Raw genomic sequence first — 6,000 nt, forward strand, 5'->3', positions numbered from 1 at the left:
TCACAATAAATATAGATGAAGGTCATATAAGATAAGATAATCCTTTAATAGTCCCACCATGGGGAAATTCAGTGTGTTACAGCAGCATGGATAATACAGTAATATATTACAAGAAAGAACACATACAAGCTCATAGCAGATAGAAAAGATACTAGGAGTCATAGCAACAAGGAAGAAAAGAAAGACTCAGGATCATTTAGTTCTCTGTGTGGAGTGATCTTCACTTAGGGTGGGTTCACACCTGCGCCCGGTCTCCGCTTTGTGGCAGTCAGTGTCTGCCCATGAGCGTCTTGTGCCTCTCTTTAGCGAAACCGTTTTTTTTTAACCAGACACAAAGTCCTGCATGTCCAACTTTGTGTCCAGTTAAAAAAAAATGGTTTCACCGTGGAGAGGCACCAGATACTCATAGGTGGACACTTTGCAAACCCATTCAAGTGAATGGGTTTGAAAACTGACTGCTGGTTTCCGTCTCCTGTCCACTTTCTTGCGCAGAAGATGGAAACCTGCAAAGCGGAGACCATGCACAGGTGTGAACCCGCTCTTAGCCATGATATTACATAGTTACATAGTAGATGAGGTTGGATAAAGACATCAGTCCATCAAGTCCAACCTATAACTCTACAATCCCTACAGTGTTGATCCAGGAGAAGGCAAAAAAAAACCCATGAGGCTCATGCCAATTGCTCCATTTCAGGGTAAAAAAAATTACTTCCCGACTATAATCTGGCAGTCAGTATAAAAATCCTGGATCAACGTGTCCTTAAAATCTAGAGTCCATGTTGATTATACAGCCTGACCGCGGGTGGGAGGAAGGATCTCTGATAACGCTCCTTCCCTATAATAAGACCCTCTGAAACATTTAGGTATGTATTATTATTATTGACACTTAAAGCTAAGGCTCCATGTAGTGGAGTGCAGTAAAAGAAATGCTGCAGAAAAAAATATCCCTCAGAAACGCATCGAGTTTTTTTCTGCAACATTTTCATTGCAATTTTGACTTGTAGACTTTATGCCCCTATTAAACCTATACAGGAAAACGCCGTTTGCTGCAGGTATAATTGACATGCTGCAATTTAAAAAAAACCCGCAAAAATACAGTTTTACCACTGCAGATTTTTTTCTGCAATGTGTGGATGGGATTAGCCAGAATCCCATCCACTTTGCAGGTACTCTAAAAAGCAGCATGTTTTCTGCAGCAAAAATGCTCTGTTTTCACAACGTGGAGCTTCAGTCTTAGGGTTGGTTCACACTAACGCTTGTATTCTTGTCCTCAGGGAGTCTGCATGGAGATGCCCCCCGAACTGAATACCAACGCTAATGCACGCGCTGTGCAGTTACACACACGGAGCCTATAGACTATAATGGAATCCGTGTGCTTGCCGCGCACTGCCCACATGATTCATTCGTGCGGGCGGTGCGTGGCAAGCACACGGATCCCATTATAGTCTATGGGCTCCATGTGCTTTGCAAGCATATCGCTTGCAATTGCGATTGCATTCCGTCCGGGGGGGAAGGGGGTCTCCATGCGGACTCCTTGCGGACGGAGTACAAGCGCTAGTGTGAACCAACCCTTAGACTTCACCTTTGTGTTCATCCCTTAAGATCATACCTCCCAACTGTCCCGATTTCCGCAGGACATTCACGATTTGAGTGACATGTCCCGCGGTCCCAGTTGGAGGGATTTATGTCCCGATTTCAACTCAGATATGCATCCAGAGGACATAGATCTGAGTTGAACACATACGCGGCTGAAGCGAGGAGCTGACACAGGTCAGCTCCTCGCTTCGCCGCTGCCGCTGGCTACTGGCTTGTAGACGCGATGTGATGACGTCACATCGCGTCTACAACTGTGCACCAGTGTGAGAGAGAGAGGCTCGCAGAGTACAGCAGGGGAACAAAGGAGAAGGTAAGTTTAATGTGGAGGTGAAATGTGTGGGGGCAGATGAAGGAGAGGACGGCATGACACTGGGGGCAGAGATGTGGAGACATGACACTGGGGGCAGAGATGGAGGGACATGAATCTGGGGGCAGAGATGGGGGGACATGAAACTGGGGGCAGAGATGGGGGGACATGAATCTGGGGGCAGAGATGGAGGGACATGAATCTGGGGGCAGAGATGGAGGGACAGGAATCTGGGGGCAGAGATGGGGGGCATGAATCTGGGGGCAGAGATGGGGGGACATGAATCTGGGGGCAGAGATGGAGGGACATGAAACTGGGGGCAGAGATGGAGGGGACATGAAACTGGGGGGCACAGATGGAGGGGGACATAAAACTGGGGGCAGAGATGGAGAGGACATGAAACTGGGGCAGAGATGGAGAGGACATGAGTCTGGGGGCAGAGATGGGGGGACATGAATCTGGGGGCAGAGATGGAGGGACATGAATCTGGGGGCAGAGATGGAGGAGACATGAATCTGGGGGCAGAGATGGAGGGGACATGAATCTGGGGGCAGAGATGGAGGGGACATGAATCTGGGGGCAGAGATGGAGGGACATGAATCTGGGGGCAGATATGGAGGGGACATGAATCTGGGGGCAGAGATGGAGGGACATGAAACTGGGGGCAGAGATGGAGGGGACATGAAACTGGCGACAGAGATGGAGGGGGGACATGAAACTGGGGGCAGAGATGGAGAGGACATGAAACTGGGGGCAGAGATGGAGAGACATGAATCTGGGGGCAGAGATGGGGGGACATGAATCTGGGGGCAGAGATGGAGGGACATGAATCTGGGGACAGAGATGGGAGGGCATGAATCGGGGCAGAGATGGGGGGACATGAATCTGGGGGCAGAGATGGAAGGACATGAATCTGGGGGCAGAGATGGAGGGACATGAAACTGGGGGAAGAGATGGAGGGGACATGAATCTGGGGGCAGAGATGGGGGGACATGAATCTGAGGGCAGAGATGGGGGGGACATGAATCTGAGGGCAGAGATGGGGGGGACATGAATCTGGGGGCAGAGATGGAGGGACAGGAATCTGGGGGCAGAGATGGGGGGGCATGAATCTGGGGGCAGAGATGGGGGGACATGAATCTGGGGGCAGAGATGGAGGGGGGACATGAATATGGGGGCAGAGATGGAGGGACATGAAACTGGGGGCAGAGATGGAGGGGACATGAAACTGGGGGGCACAGATGGAGGGGGACATGAAACTGGGGGCAGAGATGGAGAGGACATGAAACTGGGGCAGAGATGGAGAGGACATGAATCTGGGGGCAGAGATGGAGAGGACATGAATCTGGGGGCAGTAATGGAGGGGACATGAATCTGGGGGCAGAGATGGAGGGGACATGAATCTGGGGGCAGAGATGGAGGGACATGAATCTGGGGGCAGATATGGAGGGGACATGAATCTGGGGGCAGAGATGGAGGGACATGAAACTGGGGGCAGAGATGGAGGGGACATGAAACTGGCGGCAGAGATGGAGGGGGGACATGAATCTGGGGGCAGAGATGGAGGGGACATGAATCTGGAGGCAGAGATGGAGGGGACATGAATCTGGGGGCAGAGATGGAGGGACATGAATCTGGGGGCAGATATGGAGGGGACATGAATATGGGGGCAGAGATGGAGGGACATGAAACTGGGGGCAGAGATGGAGGGGACATGAAACTGGGGGGCACAGATGGAGGGGGACATGAAACTGGGGGCAGAGATGGAGAGGACATGAAACTGGGGCAGAGATGGAGAGGACATGAATCTGGGGGCAGAGATGGAGAGGACATGAATCTGGGGGCAGTAATGGAGGGGACATGAATCTGGGGGCAGAGATGGAGGGGACATGAATCTGGAGGCAGAGATGGAGGGGACATGAATCTGGGGGCAGAGATGGAGGGACATGAATCTGGGGGCAGATATGGAGGGGACATGAATCTGGGGGCAGAGATGGAGGGACATGAAACTGGGGGCAGAGATGGAGGGGACATGAAACTGGCGGCAGAGATGGAGGGGGGACATGAAACTGGGGGCAGAGATGGAGAGGACATGAAACTGGGGGCAGAGATGGAGAGACATGAATCTGGGGGCAGAGATGGAGGGGACATGAATCTGGGGGCAGAGATGGAGGGACATAAATCTGGGGACAGAGATGGAGGGGACATGAAACTGGGGGAAGAGATGGAGGGGGGACATGAAACTGGGGGCAGATGAAGGGTGTATATGAAACTGGGGGCAGAGATGGAGGGGGGACATATAATTTACGGGTGACTGTAGGAGAATTATACTGTGTGCTGGCACATGAAAAATTAATGAGAATGGGCGGAGTTAACACAAAAGTGGGCAGGGCTAAATTTCCCACGGTGCGCTACGCACGGCGCACATTTTGACCCTCTTTCGGTTCTTCAAAAGTTGGGAGGTGTGCTTAAGACTAAGGCATCACATTGTGAAACACAGATAAATGCTGTGGAAAATAACGCAGCGAAAACAAGTACTGTCATTAATTTGACACCAATTTTCCCGCTAAGAGACTCCCTTTAAGATCAGGGCCACACGGGGCATAATCGAAGTGGGTTAAGACCGGGTTCACATGGGGTAATTTGGACCGGAATTTGACACGGAGGCCACCTCTGATTCCAGTCCAAAAAATGGGTAGCCACGACTGGATGCAGGTACAGTGCACTCTGGACTCCAAAAGAGAGACCAGGATAAGTAAGTGCGGGTGGGTATCAGTGTTTATTATTTACTACACCTCTTGTGGCCCTTATTACACATTGGGGTCTGAAGAGAGGGGTTCAGATCAGAGCAGGGAGAATGGGGGAAGAATAAATAAGTCGATTTGTGCTTAACTTGGAAAACCTTTTTTAAACTGGAGCCCCACATTGCAAAAAATGCAGCATTTTGGTAGTGGGAGAAACACCACAATAAAAAATGCTGCATTTGACATCACTTCCAAAGAATTCTGCCGCAGAAATGCTCACATTTTTGTAAATCACACCATGTCAATACCGTAGTGTTTTTTGCAGTGATTCGATGCATGAGGACATAAAAATTTTCTAGACTCTTACGTCTTGTTGCATTGAATTTCTGGGAACCGCTTGAGTTTATGAGAAGTAGAAGCGTACTTTCATGCCCTTTGGTCACATGGCCATGCTGCAGGTCAATCCCATTCAAATGAATAGAGCCGAGCTGCAATACCAAGCACAGCCACTAAACAAGGTATGGCGCTCCCTATGCTCAGTGAAATGTAAAGAGCCAACGGCAATGAATATCATAGTCCCAAACAACTCCTTTAAGTTATTTCTACCGCCAGCTGTTGGGACATGTATACTGAAACGCTGCTTTGAAGCTACTTTTAATAATTTCAGAAATTAAATCACCGGCATTTTCTTAATATAAGGCTATCGCCAAGATCACTGCCTTCAGCTCTGGAAACATTTTAATAACAGTGATGGCTCATGGGATCTTCTCGGCAACCAAAAGAAATTGGAATTTTCCAACAGCTCAGCTTCTTATCATAAACGTATTTTTTTCTTCAATAATCTAGTATATCCTTGAAAGCAACTTCAAGGTGGAGCTTGTTTTTAATACTGCATTGGCGCTATAACACTATATCTTTCACCGGTTTCTAATTATAATACCGGTTTCCTTCTTCAAGGCATTACTATGTGTTATATATACTCCTTTATTTTAAAGTGACCCTCAGGACCCTCCAGTATATAGACAGAAAGGGTCTAATATTCAGCTTTTTTCACTGGTGTAACAGTAAGCTTAGCTTTGCAATCGTTCTACCCTTAGACCGTGTGCTAGCAGCCAGCCTTGGTTGAACGGCACGGATGATGCATAGGGGGCACATGGTTGTCACCCATGTGCCACCCGTGTACGGCTGCGCTTCATTCAATAAATAGGAGAAGCAGAAACACGGTCACAAAATCAGACAGGAATTGGGACTGGACATGTCCTGAGTTTTGCCGTCCGGAATGTGAGTTCGTACACAAGATCGTGTAATTCACGGGTGCGTACATGGGCCGACAGAAATTAATAGGTCAGTGTG

The sequence above is a fragment of the Leptodactylus fuscus genome, chromosome 1, assembly GCF_031893055.1.
Source record: "Leptodactylus fuscus isolate aLepFus1 chromosome 1, aLepFus1.hap2, whole genome shotgun sequence".
Lineage (NCBI taxonomy): Eukaryota > Metazoa > Chordata > Amphibia > Anura > Leptodactylidae > Leptodactylus > Leptodactylus fuscus.